Consider the following 14,471-nt stretch of genomic DNA (forward strand, 5'->3'; position numbering starts at 1 on the left):
TTACGCACTCTGGGATACTGACCAGAAGAGTCACACTCCAGAAAGACAGCTGGTCTCCTCTGCAGGTAGAGCATCAGCCTGATATAACTGGAGCTGGAGGCAGACAGTGTCCTGGACAGCAGGGGACAAGGGCTGCCAACAGAGCCACCTGCTACAGCCCGACAGATTGACATAAGGAAGGTGGAAATGGTCTGTTCCTGGCTTTGTCCAACCAGTGGAGGAGATTTGAGACCTGCGTCTGATGTTGTTGGCATAGGAGAATGCATAATTGGCCAGCTTGCTTACTGGAAAAGCAATGACCTAATCCTCCAAGCCAGTCTGAATCTTAAAGGGAGGTCCATGCAGTGAAGTGGGAGGCTGCACAAGGGCCTGGCCTATGCTGGGGCTGGGGGCACTGAGTGCCTTTGAACTTATGCCCTGCCTCAGCAGCAGAAGAACCCTTTTGAAAGCACTGGTGGTACTGGAAACACCACTCTTTAAGCCAAGAGCCAAACTGCAACCACCAATGTGCTTTATAGAGAACGTCCATCCCTCTTTGTTCTTCATTATACCAATAATATGTATTTGTCACAAATCAATAAGCAAAAAGGAAATACAGAAACTCTCCTAGTTCCACACATAGACATTGCCTTTGAGTGCCTGCCACACTGCTGTGCTCTGGAACCTCACAACCTGTAGGAATCACTGGGGGCTGTGCTGGGCTGAGCCTCTGCATTTATGACAAGCTTCTGTGCCATTCAGAGGCTGTTGGTCCAGTGGCCACACTTTGAGGAGCAAGGCCCTACTAGATGTCTTTAAATATGCATATATAGACAGATTCAAGATGGCGGCATAAGAGGTGAGATGGAGAACTCCCAAAATCACACATAGTATGAAAATATAGTAAATTAATACAACTAACCCTAAAACAGCAACAAGAAAGAAGGCTGAACCAGACTGCATACAGACCTCACAAACAGAGCAGACCTACTGAAACAGGGTAATGTACAAAAGCCTTAATCAGGTGGGACTCAAGCCCTTCCCCCATGCCAGCTCACCAGAAGGAGGAAGAGAAATGGAGCAGGGAGGGGATGTAAGCTTGGGACTGGTGAACACCTAGCCCTTGGAGATCTGCTTTGTGAGCAAAAACCTATATTGTGTGGTGCTCTGGACGTTGGAGATCTTGGACAGGTGGAGTGCTTGAGAGACTGAGATTCCGACCATCTGTGGAGGTGGGGATGCACACCCAGCCGCTCTGTGTCAAAGGCAGGTGATCTGAGAGGCTTCCTAGCAGTGAGAGGGCTGCTGAAGGGGTGGGGTTTGCACAGAGCTTGCTGCATGGGAGAAGGGAGAGCTGCACAAGGTTGTGTGGGTGCACTCTGCCCAGCTGGTTGGGAACTTTGAGGAGCTTCAGGTGCTCCATCCCCCTAAATGCCTACTCAGCTCTGAGGACCCCTACTGTGACACGCAGCCTGCTGCACCTTTCTCCTAGCCTGCCAGCACCAGTTTGTAACCCAACAGTCACTGTGCTGGCATAAGGCCAGCTAGAGGGAGGCCCTGCCTGCAACAGCTAGAGACGCAAAGCACAGAGACTTACACAGAGTCCCACTGGCTCTGACACTGGAGATAGGCACTGCAGATGGGAATCAGAAAACAGATCTTTCCTTCCCCCAGGCACCAGCTCTGCTCCCCTATGAACCCCAATCTCACTCTAGGGGCTGAACAGCTCCAGAAACTGGAGCTCCTGGACACTACTGGGCACCACACAGAAATATGAAACATCAAAAGAACATGGTTCAAACCAAAATCTCACAAACCCCAGAAAAATGGCCAAAGGAAACTGAACTCACCAATCTTCCTGAAAGAGAGTTCAAAATAAAAATCATAAACATGCTTATGGAGGTACAGAAAAATATTCAAGAACTGTGAAATGAATTTAAGTCAGAGATTCAATCATTAAGAAATTCCATATCTGAAATAAAACATACAATAGAGGGATTTAAAAGCAGATTAGATGTAGTAGAAGAGATGGTAAATGAAATAAAAATTAGGGAAGAGGAATACAAAGAAGCTGAAGCCCAGAGAGAAAAAATAATCTTGAAGAATGAAAGAATATTGAGAGAACTCTGTGACCAATCCAAAAGGAACAATATTCACATAAAAGGGGTACCAGAAGAAGAAGAGAGAGAGAAAGGGATAGAAAGTGTCTTTGAGGAGGTAATTGCTGAAAACTCCCCCAATCTGGGGAAGGAGATAGTCTCTCAAGCCATGGAGGTGCACACATCTCCCAACACAAGGGATCCAAGGAAGACAACATCAAGACATATAATAATTAAAATGGCAAAGATCAAGGATAAAGACAGAATTTAAAAAGCAGCTAAAGAGAGATAAAAGGTCACATACAAAGGGAAACCCATCAGGCTATCATCAGACTTCTCAACAGAATACTTACAGGCCAGAAGGGAGTGGCATGATATATTTAATGCAATGAGGCAGAAGGGCCTTGAACCAAGAATACTCTACCCAGCAAGGTTATGATTTAACTTTGAAGGAGGGATTAAACAATTTCCAGATAAGCAAAAGCTGAGAGAATTTACCTCCCACTAACCACCTCCCCAGTGCATTTTGGAGGGACTGCTATACATGGAAGTATTCCTATGGCTAAATAGATGTCACCCAATGGATAGACAAAGAGTACAGAATATGATTCATAACATACAAAGAATGGAGGACAAAGAAAAAGGAGGGGAAAAAATGAACCTTTAGGTTGTGGTTGTAATGGCATACTAAGTGAGTTAAATTAGACTGTTACATAGTAAGGGAATTACCCTTGAACCATGAATCTAAAGCCTGCAATGGCAATAAGTACACATCTTTCAATAATCACCCTAAATGTAAATGGTCTGAATGCACCAATCAAAAGACATAGAGTTACTGAATGGACAAAAAAACATGACCCATCTATATGCTGCCTACAGGAGACTCACTTCAAGCACAAAGACATACAGAGGCTGACAGTAAATGGATGGAAAAAGATATTTCATGCAACTAATAGCGAGAAAAAAGCAGGAGTTGCAGTACTTGTATCAGCAAATTAGACTTCAAAACAAAGAAAGTAAGAAGAGACAAAGAAGGACATTACATAAGGATAAAAGGGTCAGTTCAACAAGAGGATATAACTATTATAAATATCTATGCACCCAACACAGGATCACCTACATATGTGAAACAAATACTAACAGAATTAAAGGGGGAAATAGAATGCAATGCATTCATTTTAGGAGACTTCAACACACCACTCACTCCAAAGGACAGATAAACCAGACAGAAAATAGGCAAATAGACAGAGGCACTGAACAACATATTAGAACATATGGACCTAATGGACATCTACAGAACACTCCATCCAAAAGCAACAGGATACACATTCTTCTCAAGTGCAGATGGAACATTTTCATGTACTGTGAGGCCAAATGGCGAGGTGACCTGCCCAGGGTCTCTGATTGCTCAGAAGCTGCCTGGTGGCTCTCCTGCTTGTCCTGTTCCATCCTTCTAGCCCTGGTCCCCTCGGTGTCCACAACACACACATTCCACCACTCTGATCTCCACGTTCATTGGTAAATCTCACCAAGTGCAAGGCTGTGCAAGGAGGGAGGAGGCTGCCAGGAAGCCATGTCAATCAGCTCCAGGAGCTCCCAGGTGCTGATTCCCTCCCAAGATGCACCTGAAAGGAACAACCTGAGTCAGTCTGTGCTGCCTCCAGTGTCAGGCCAGCCTTCCTGGTCACCTCCCTGAGAGCCCCAGAGGGCTGTGTGAGTCCAGGACGCTGGACTGTCCAGTGGCAAAGAGGAGGAGAAGCTGTTTTCAGGGGTGGGGGCAAGTCCGTTGGAGGCTGTGAATCTGGACTAGAGCCTGGACCAGGACAGAAACAAAGGGACACCCAGGAGGGAGCAGCCTTAGAAATGCACCAGAGGCCCACCAAGAGGCCCCAGGTCTGATGTGGAGGGAGATCAAGGTGTCTGAGGTGACGAGATAGTTCCCATGGGCATTACTGGGGCAGAACTAAGAGGGTAATTTGGTACACACTGAATTCAAAGTGCCTCTGGGACAGCTCAGTAGAGGTGTTTGGTAGAAACTTGACAAGTGAGTCACTGTAATGGTTAATTTTTTGTGTAATCTTGACTGGGCTGAGGGGTGCTCAGGTAGTTGCTAAAATACGATTTCTGAGTGTGTCTGGGAGGGTGTTTCTGTGGAGACTAGTGCTTGAACTGGTGAACTGAGTAAAGTGGATGGCACTCTCCCGTGTGTATGGGCACTGTCCATTCCAGAAAAGAGCAGAAAGGTGAAGGGAGGGAGCACTCACTCTGCTTGAGCTGGGATATCCCTGCCCCCGCTCTCAGGCTTTCAGACTCAGACTGAAGCATACCACCAGGGTCTCCAGCTTGCAGATGGCTGGTCGAGGGACTTCTCATCCTTCATAACTGCATTAGCTGAAGCCACTTCCTACAATACATGCCCTCTCTGAGTCCCAGGGCCCACCTGTGTAATGTGGCACCTGAGAGAGAGCTGACCTAGGAGTCCTTGGTATACAGTGCCTGGTGAAACAGGAATGGTGGGTGGACACAGCCCAGGGAAAGAGAGGCACCAGGGCAAGGAGAGCTGTGCAGAAAGCCTGGCTGCCCAGAGGCTTGGGGCATTTACATGCAGGTGAGTAAGTGCCCAAGAAGAAGGTTCCAGAGGAGAGTCAAAAACAGATATACAGTCAGGAGAGCCACCAGAGCTGAAGGAAGGCATTTGCATAAAAAGCACCCATTAAAACTATAAATGAAGTTTCTTGTTGACCCACATATCCACCTCCAAGAACATGTCCTTCAAAATCATTTGCACAAATGTGCGAATGTGTTTATAAGAATGTTCATATATTTTGTAGAGAGAAAACTTGGAGGCAACCCCAGTTTAAGGCAGCCGGGGCATGCAGTAGCACCTCAGAAACCATTCACTTAATGAACTAACAGACTCCATTTCATTAATAAGATGATTGATTACCTAAATTATGGGAGATCAGCTCCAGGGAGAACTCTGCTGCCACAAATAAAATAACATAGACTGGTATTCAGAGGTGTCTTTGGTGTGCTGTACAGTGAAAAGAGCAAGTCACTGAATGCTCTGCATCAGCATGGGTCCCTTCTGGAAATGGCTGGGAGTACCTATGCACATAATACACATAATATATATACACATCGTACTGGTATACCTGTGGGCAAGGGACTTGTTGGGAAAGTGCTCTCAGGTAACACCTGGAAAGGTGAGGGAAGCAGGAGAGTGCTGGGGAAGAATCAGGTAAGGTAGTGGATCCAGCCTTACCTCCTCTCATGGGAGCAGTGGAGTTTGGGGGGCACTCTGAGCTGCCCCACCTCAAAGCAAGGCAACCAGTCTTCATCGGTACCTGTATTTTGTCATCAGTTGGGAGCTGCCCCATGGTTGGCCATGGCCTCCTCCCAGATGTTGCTGGATGAGGCAGATCATTTAGGCCAAAGATAACTTGAGAAAGTAACTCTGAACCATTAGAAGCTGGGATGGGGCACTAGACAGATGAAAATCTAAGCCACCAGGAGTATTTAATACAGATGTACAGGTGGGGTGTCTGTGCACGTGTGGTGTATGCATGGGGGTGGTGGGTGTGTGGTAAGTGTGGGTTGTAGTGTTAGGTGTGTGTGTGATGAGTGTGGGGTGTGTGGGGTGCTGGTGCGAGGTGTGGGGTGAGGCATGTGTGTGTGTGTGTGTGTGTGTGTGTGTGTGTGATGTGTGTGGGGTATGTGGGGAGTGGCGGGTGTGGTGTGAGATGTGTGTGGCATGTGCCTGTGTGTAGTGTGTGTCGGGTGGTATGTATGACATGTGTGTGTGTCTTTGCAAGTAAACAGAAAAAAAATCCACAAGAATATGCACAAAAGTGTCCATAGAGGTTTCCTTGAAAGTGGAAACTGGGCTGAAACAGGGTAAGGAGAGAACATTGTTATATTTCACTTAAAGCACTTGTGCTTTGGTCACATTTTGCTGCAGCCAGTGTGTATTTCTTTTGTAGTAGAAAGCAAACAAGCTGGCCATAGAGTTGACAGCTGCAGACAGCCAAAGCCATGGGAAAATAGAACAGATGTCCCATGTCTACAGGGGATGGAGGCCGGCATGGGACACCACCCTTAAACACTGGGGTCAGTGAGGCAGGAGGTGTCAGAGAAGAGGGGGCGGCGAGGAGGCACACATCCAGGGCATGTGGTGAGAACCCTGGGCCAGTTGGAGACTGTCCATGTCACCTTGCCCTGGCCCTGGTCTGTATGTGGTCAGTGCTTTTCCCTTTGTCCTGGAATGGGTAACAGACTGCAAGCCTCAAGAGAGTGACACAGGGTCTGGGTGTTCCTCCAGGAGATCCTGTGCCTATCATCAGGAGGGAGCAGGAGCCTGTGGGGATTATGCTCACTGGCTGCTTGAGGTTTCTGGTAGAAACTAGATGGCCATTCAGAGGTGGGTGGGCTGGGGACGGTGATGATGCAGCCCCAGAGTAAACTGGCCCTGTCAGCGACAAGCCCTTGCACCCATTTCCTGGCCATGGCCCAGCTCCCCCAGTCCTGCCTAGAAATATCCTGGTTCTCAGAAGGTGCTAGGGGCTCAACCAAGAATCTAACCACCCAGGAGGGACTGCACACAGCATGGCATAGAGCTTGGCTCTGGTGGCTCACCCAGGTCTGTTCGTCCCAGAGGGGCCATCACCCACTGGCCTCTGCCCTTTGTCAGCTGAGGCTGCCCTAGCACATGACCACAGACTGGAGGGCTTACATAAGAAACACTTACCTCTCACAGTTGTGGGGGCTGGAGTCCAGGATCAGGATGCCAGCACAGCTGTGTTCTGGTGTGGGCCCTTTTCCTGAAGGCCCACACGTTTACAGAGAACTGCCTTCTCATTGTATGCTCACATGGTGAAGAGAGAGGGCTAACTTGTTTCCTTTTCTTATAAGGACACCATCACTGGAGCTCTACCTCATGAGCCAATTACCTCCCAAAGGCCATACCTCCTAATACCATCCTACTGGGAGTCAGAGTTTCAACATATGAGGTCTGGGGATACACAAACGTGCAGTTCAAAACAGCAGTGATGGTCCAAGGCAGTAAATCTTCAGGGGAAGACAACCTTGTGAAGGTGCTCGACACATATTGAACAACAGTCATGTGATGCTGATGGCACATAAGCAAATGGCTCTGGTGGGATCTGAAAGTATGGATTGTGCCAAAAATCACGTTCTACTGAAGCAGATAAGCCTGTAAATATGACTGGTCAAGAGGGTTGCTCTCCAGGAAACTGATGCTCCCAGAGGAGCAGCCAAGCCCCTGCATTAGCTATTCAGAACCATCTGTTTGGAATGTTTCTAAACCTTGGCCAGCCTTTTGGAAAAGCAAGATGTCAAGAGAAAGCAAGGAAATATTATTGATTGAAGAATTAACACAATAAAGCAAATATATATGGTAGGTGTTACACCTAACAATCTGAATATACAGAACCAAATTTTCTATCTGCTGTTGCAAATGACAGCGGTTGGGACTGTGCAAAAAGAAGCCTGGACATATGAGATGGTGGTTAGCGTGGTTGGAGATGAGCCTCTGTTGGTGCCTAGAGATAGAGTGAAGGGAAGGGGGTGGTCACATAGACCACCAATTCCCTTTACCAAATCTTTACAGAATGAGGTTTTGAGACTTTGGAGTATAGACATGGGAGTGTAATGTGACAGTAATTTCCCCTGCCTCTTCCCAGATAAGCTACAAACATAAAAGGATAAGGAGAAAAAGGTGCTGGCTCCATCTTCATCAAAAAATGACACAGTAATGATCCATAGACTGAAAATTTGTGTAAGGACTATCAAAATAAACTGATGTCTGTTCAGAAACCACACAGGTGAGTATAGCAGCAGCTGAAGCTGGAACAGAATCACTGCCAGCAACAGACCTCAGGAGACAGTAATAAAAATCTCCTTTCCTGTAGGTACAGGGCACCCTGGGAGCACAGACCTGTATCCCTGACCTACAACAGAGGCTATGGGAAGGAGGGAGCATGGAGCAGCAGCGATTAACAGAAGAAAGGAGGAAGTGCTGGGAAAGCAGCCAGCCAATGAGGCAGCAGTTCTCAGAGACTGCCGGGAAAACACACTCCCCAAACAACCTCCTGCAGACATCTAAGCAAGGAAAACCCAACTCATCATACAGTGAGCTAAAAGGCTGTTGGCATGGTATCTATACAGAGATAAAATCAGGAAAAAAAGTAAGATCAGCATAATTTAGCAAGCAAAGAATACCCACCTGAAATATGTTGCTACAAAACTGTTAACACCAAAGCATCTTTCTATGAATTAAAAAAAGAAAACCTTTATAAAGCAGCAACATAGATGAAGAAAGATCACAAAGCAGAAATACAAGATGGTGAGGAAGTTGAAGAGAAAGAAATGGAGAACAGAAGTGACACAGGAGCCCAAAATGAAACAGGTGGAAAAGCTAAAAAGAATTTGAGATTAAGAACAAATTGGCATTACACTCAGACTTACCATTCTGGCCCTTAAATAATTGTAAATGAGTTCTCCTCACCCATTCTTTAGAGAAAGATTTTCAGATTATATCTCAAAGAAAAATTTAACTTATCACTGAATATGAGAAACACCAAAGGATGGACAAATATAACAGCAAAGGTAAATATGTAAAGTCATTCACTCACATGTTAGCTCTATTAAGCACATTCTTTAAACACGCCTCATGTGAGAATGAACTACAAGAAGCACACACTTCTATACACATGGAGATAACCCCATGCTCATCTTCTCACACACTGTTTAAATATATCTCATAGTGTCACTCTGTAAAACCCTGTGTTTAGAAGTGTTTGGTTCTTGAAGGTCATCATGAAAATACAAAATGGTACAGCCACTTAGAAAATGGGTTAGCATTTCCTTAAAAAGTTATAGATACACTTACTATATGACCTAGTAATCCCACTCTTGGGGATTTATACTAGAGAAAAGAAAACTTATGGTTACCCAAACACCTGTACACAAATGTACTAGCAGCCTATTCAACACAATTTGAATTTGAAATTCAAAATTCAAAAACAATCCAAATGTCCTCCAATAGATGAATGTGGTATATTCACACCATAGAATACTATTCAGTGATGAAGAAGAACAAAGTACTGATACCTAGAACAATTTGGATGAATCTCATAAGGTATTGTTGTGCTTAGTGAAAGTAGCCAGTCTCAAAAGCTTATGTATCAAATGATTCTATTAACATTCAATTTTCTAAAAGACAAACTTACAGTGATGGAGAAGAGATTAGTGGTTGACAAGCTAGGGATGGGGGCAGAGTGTGAATAGCAAAAGAGCTTTGCTTTCTTAGGTCTTAGAATAGTGCTGCACCCTGATTATCATTGGGTTTACATGAATCTATTTATCATCTACCACCTATCAATCATATATGTTACCAATTATACTTATACACCAAAAGGATAAGCAAAGCTAATTTTTACTGTATATTTTTTAAATAAATGCATTTGGTCATTTCAAGGAAAAAGTTTTTAAAAATACCACAAAGAAGAAAAAATATGGGAGAAATAGCCAGGAACAGAAACCTGAAAGAATCATAAAGATTTACTTGGTCAATTCTATTCAAATATATTTCTTGAGTTATATCCTTTTATAATAAGCCAGTGATCTAGTAAGTAAGATATTTCTGTGAGTTCTGTAATTCATTCTAGCAAATAAGACAAACTAAATGAGAGGCTTTTGGAACCTCTGACCTATGGACAATTGTTCAGAAGCCCAGGTGACAGTTTGGACTTCTGATTGGAATCTGAAGTGGGGTTGAGGGAGTCTCATAGGACTGAACCCTTAACCTATGGAACTTGATGCTGTCTCTGGGTAGACAGTGTCAGAATTGAGTTGAATTGTAGGACCCTCAGCTAGTGTCTGAGAATTGCTTGGTGCTGTGGGAAACCCTCCCCTTCCATACACACACATATTGGGATTAATTCTAGAAATGCTTAAATACCCAAAAACTTGATAATAAGGGGAGTCTAATAACCATAATGTTGTTCAAGTAATTGTACATTAATGATACCAAAAATATATATGTCCACACAAAAACCTGTACATAAATGTTCATAGTAGTGTTATTCATAGTGACCAAAAAGTGAAAATGACCTAAATGTCTATCAGCTAATGAGTGGATAAACAAACAGTGGTCTAGATAGCCACACAATACAATAGTATTTGGCAGTTAAAAACATGAAGTGCTGATGCATGCTACAGCATGAATGAACCTTGAAAACTATGCTATGTGAAAGAAGCTAGTCACAAAAAGACCAATTTTGTATGATTTCTTTTATGTAAAATGTCCAGAATAGGCAAATCTATAGTGATGGATAGTTTATCAGTGGTTGCTTGCAGCTGAGATGGGAGGTGGGAACTGGAATGACTGCTAATGTATACCAGGTTTCTTTTTGAGTTATCAGAGATGTTCTAAAATTAGATTGAAACAATGTTGCTCAACTTTGTGAATATGCTAAAAATCACTTTAAATATACAGATTTTGTGATATGTGAAATGTTTTTGAATAAAGCTCTAAAAAAGAAAAAGAAAATACAAATTAAGAAAATACTCTAATTTTAATATAGCATTATTAAGGTAAGATGCTTGGGAATAACCTCAATCAATATGTAAGACTTATATGTTAAATTTTTTTTTTTTTTTTTAGGGATACATGTGTACCCAGTAAGATTTTTTTTTTTTTGAGAGGGCATCTCTCATATTTATTGATCAAATGGTTGTTAACAACAATAAAATTCAGTATAGGGGGGTCAATGCTCAATGTACAATCATTAATCCATCTCAAGCCTAATTCTCATCAGGCTCCAATCTTCTGAAGCATAACGAATAAGTTCTTACATGGTGAACGAATTCTTACATAGTGAATAAATTCTTACATGGTGAACAGTACAAGGGCAGTCATCACAGAAACTTTCGGTTTTGATCACGCATTATGAACTATAAACAATCAGGTCAAATATGAATATTCATTTGATTTTTATACTTGATTTATATGTTGATCCCACATTTCTCCCTTTATTATTATTATTCTTTTTATTTTTAATAAAATGCTGAAGTGGTAGGTAGATGCAAGATAAAGGTAGAAAACATAGTTTAGTGTTGTAGGAGAGCAATTGTAGATGATCAGGTGTGTGCCTATAGACTATGTGTTAATCCAAGCTAGACAAGGGCAATAAACCATCCACGGATGCAGAAGATTTCTCTCAAAGCAGGGGGGATGAGGTTCTGAGCCTCACCTCTGTTGATCCCCAATTTCTCACCTGATGGCCCCCCTGCAACTGTGCATGTCTTAGGTTGTTCCTCCCTTGAGGAATCTTACCCGTCTCTGGCTAACCAGTCATCTTCCGGGGCCATACAGGGAAATGTAAAGTTGGTAAGTGAGAGAGAAGCCATATTGTTTGAAAAGGTTAGCTTTTTACTTCTTTGCAGACTTATGCCCTGTGGGTTCTATGCCCAGCACTTGTCTAGAGGTATCTTTACCACCTGGAGGAATTATGATACTCAGTAACTTCGATACAAGGCACGAATTCTATTTAAGGGTTGTAATTAGGAAGAAAGAAGAAAAACTATAGAGGTAGCATATGGAAGAAAACATGGGAGGATTGATTATTTCTTTGACATATCTTCTTGTAGAGTACCTAAGTATGTATAGGTTCTAAACTACTAACTAATTTGTACACACATATTAACATAATAGGAATACGGTGACATAAACAAAGCAAATCTATAATTACCATCCATCTCCAGTGAAGCCAAGAAAACCATTTAGGCACCCTAGGCATTTGTGAAAATTTGTCTACGATATGATGGATATTGTCCAACTGTACTTGAACAGTCTGAGAAAAATCAGACAAATTAAAGCAACCCATTTCTGGGATCTGTTCACCTCCCATATGTCCTTTTAACTGTAGATAGTCTATAGTCATAAGATTTTGGAGTGCTACACCTTGCACCCCTCCCAACTCCTGGTTGAGTTCCAACAGTACAGATCCGGTCAAATTTGTTGTCTCACTGTATGCACATGCCAGCCTAGACATCTCCCTCCTCATTCCTATGGCAAGTCCAGGAAACAGGTGGGGTGGACACAGCCACGACCGCAGCATCGCACGGATCCCTGTGGAGGATTTTTGATGATCATCCCCCGGCACGAGTCCTCCAGAGAGTGCTGATGCCGGAAGCTACTCCTCATATCGTATCTTAGTTCATTTTCTGGGTATCCAAGCTAGGCCTTGATCTTCTGCATAGAAACAAACAGACCCTTTGCCCACACTTTGACATGCCCTCTATACCACTGTGCAGAACTCATTGGAGGTCAGCACACAGGAACTGCTTTTTTTTTATTATTATTAAGAGAAAGGAATATTATCAGAAAAGAGTACCTCCATAGCTGATCATCTGACACCCTTTAAGTGATCAACATTAAGGATATTTAAAGCATGCATTGATCTTTGATTTACCAATAGTTTTATCCTATCAAGGAGTAATCCACCTTTTCTTTCTTTCTTTCTTTCTTTCTTTTTTTTTTTAAATCTTTAATCTACACGAACATGAAGAATAGTATGTTTACTATGCTCTCCCCTATATCAGGTCCCCCCTAACAAACACATTACGGTTACTGTCGATCAGCTTAGCAAAATGTTGTAGAATCCCTACTTGTCCTCTCTGTGTTGTGCAGCCCACCCTCCCCTTTCTCCCTCCCCCCCATGCATGCTAATCTTAATACCCCCCTTCTTCTGCCCCCCCCCCTTATCCCTCCCTGCCCACCCATCCTCCCCAGTTCCTTTCCCTTTGGTACCTGTTAGTCCATTTTTGGGTTCTGTAATTCCACTGCTGTTTTGTTCCTTCAGTTTTTCATTTGTTCTTATACTCCTCAGATGAGTGAAATCATTTGGTATTTCTCTTTCTCTGCTTGGCTTATTTCACTGAGCATAATACTCTCCAGCTCCATCCATGTTGATGCAAATGGTTGGATTTTTCCACTTCTTATGGCTGAGTAGTATTCCATTGTGTATATGTACCACATATTCTTCATCCATTCATCTACCGATGGACATTTAGGTTGCTTCCAATTCTTGGCTATTGTAAATAGTGCTGCGATAAACATAGGCATGCATCTGTATTTCTCAAACTTGATTGCTGTGTTCTTAGGGAAAATTCCTAGGAGTGGAATTCCTGCATCAAATGGTAGGTCTGTTTTGAGCATTTTGATGCACCTCCAAACTGCTTACCACAATGGTTGAACTAATTTACATTCCCACCAGCAGTGTAGGAGGGTTCCCCTTTCTCCACAGCCTCGCCAACATTTGTTGTTGTTTGTCTTTTGGATGGCAGCTATCCTTACTGGTGTGAGGTGATACCTCATTGTAGTTTTAATTTGCACTTCTCTGATAATTAGAGATGTGGAGCATCTTTTCATGTGTCTGTTGGCCATCTGTATTTCTTTTTTAGAGAACTGTCTGTTCAGTTCCTCTGCCCACTTTTTAATTGGGTTATTTGTTTTTTGTTTGTTGAGGCATGTGAGCTCTTTATATATTCTGGACGTCAAGCCTTTATCGAATCTGTCATTTTCAAATATATTCTCCCATACTGTAGGGTTCCTTTTTGTTCTATTGATGGTGTCTTTCGCTGTACAGAAGCTTTTCAGCTTAATGTAGTTCCACTTGCTCATTTTTGCTGTTGTTTTCCTTGCCCGGAGAGATATGTTCAAGAAGAGGTCACTCATGTTTATGTCTAAGAGGTTTTGGCCTATGTTTTTTTCCAAGAGTTTAATGGTTTCATGACCTACATTTAGGTCTTTGATCCATTTTGAGTTTACCTTTGTATATGGGGTTAGACAATGGTCCTGTTTCATTCTCCTACATGTAGCTGTCCAGTTTTGCCAGCACCATCTGTTGAAGAGACTGTCATTTTGCCATTGTATGTCCATGGCTCCTTTATCAAATATTAATTGACCATATATGTTTGGGTTAATATCTGGAGTCTCTAATCTGTTCCACTGGTCTGTGGCTCTGTTCTTGTGCCAGTACCAAACTGTCTTGATTACTATGGCTTTGTAGTAGAGCTTGAAGTTGGGGAGTGAGATCCCCCCTACTTTATTCTTCTTTTTCAGAATTGCTTTGGCTATTCGGGGTCTTTGGTGTTTCCATATGAATTTTTGAATTATTTGTTCCAATTCATTGAAGAATGTTGCTGGTAATTTGAGAGAGATTGCATCAAATCTGTATATTGCTTTGGGCAGGATGGCCATTTTGACGATATTAATTCTTCCTAGCCATGAGCATGGGATGAGTTTCCATTTATTAGTGTCCCCTTTAATTTCTCTTAAGAGTGACTTGTAGTTTTCAGAGTATAAGT

At 42.9% G+C, this 14,471-nt stretch overlaps 1 protein-coding gene across 4 annotated transcripts in view; it reads left to right on the forward strand.

The window, feature by feature from the left end:
* The window catches only part of LOC108383400 (uncharacterized), a 263,400-nt gene that overhangs the window by 157,305 nt on the left and 91,624 nt on the right, over positions 1 to 14,471 (forward strand). The window contains exon 4 of one of the 4 annotated variants that reach the window (XM_037025597.2): positions 6,990 to 11,011. The exons of the other annotated variants lie outside the window; for them this stretch is intronic. The gene's annotated coding sequence lies outside the window, so the exon portion shown is untranslated. Of the gene's footprint in view, positions 1 to 6,989; positions 11,012 to 14,471 lie in introns of those variants that run through there. 4 annotated transcript variants of the gene reach the window in all.

Source organism: Manis javanica, chromosome 7, assembly GCF_040802235.1.
Source record: "Manis javanica isolate MJ-LG chromosome 7, MJ_LKY, whole genome shotgun sequence".
Lineage (NCBI taxonomy): Eukaryota > Metazoa > Chordata > Mammalia > Pholidota > Manidae > Manis > Manis javanica.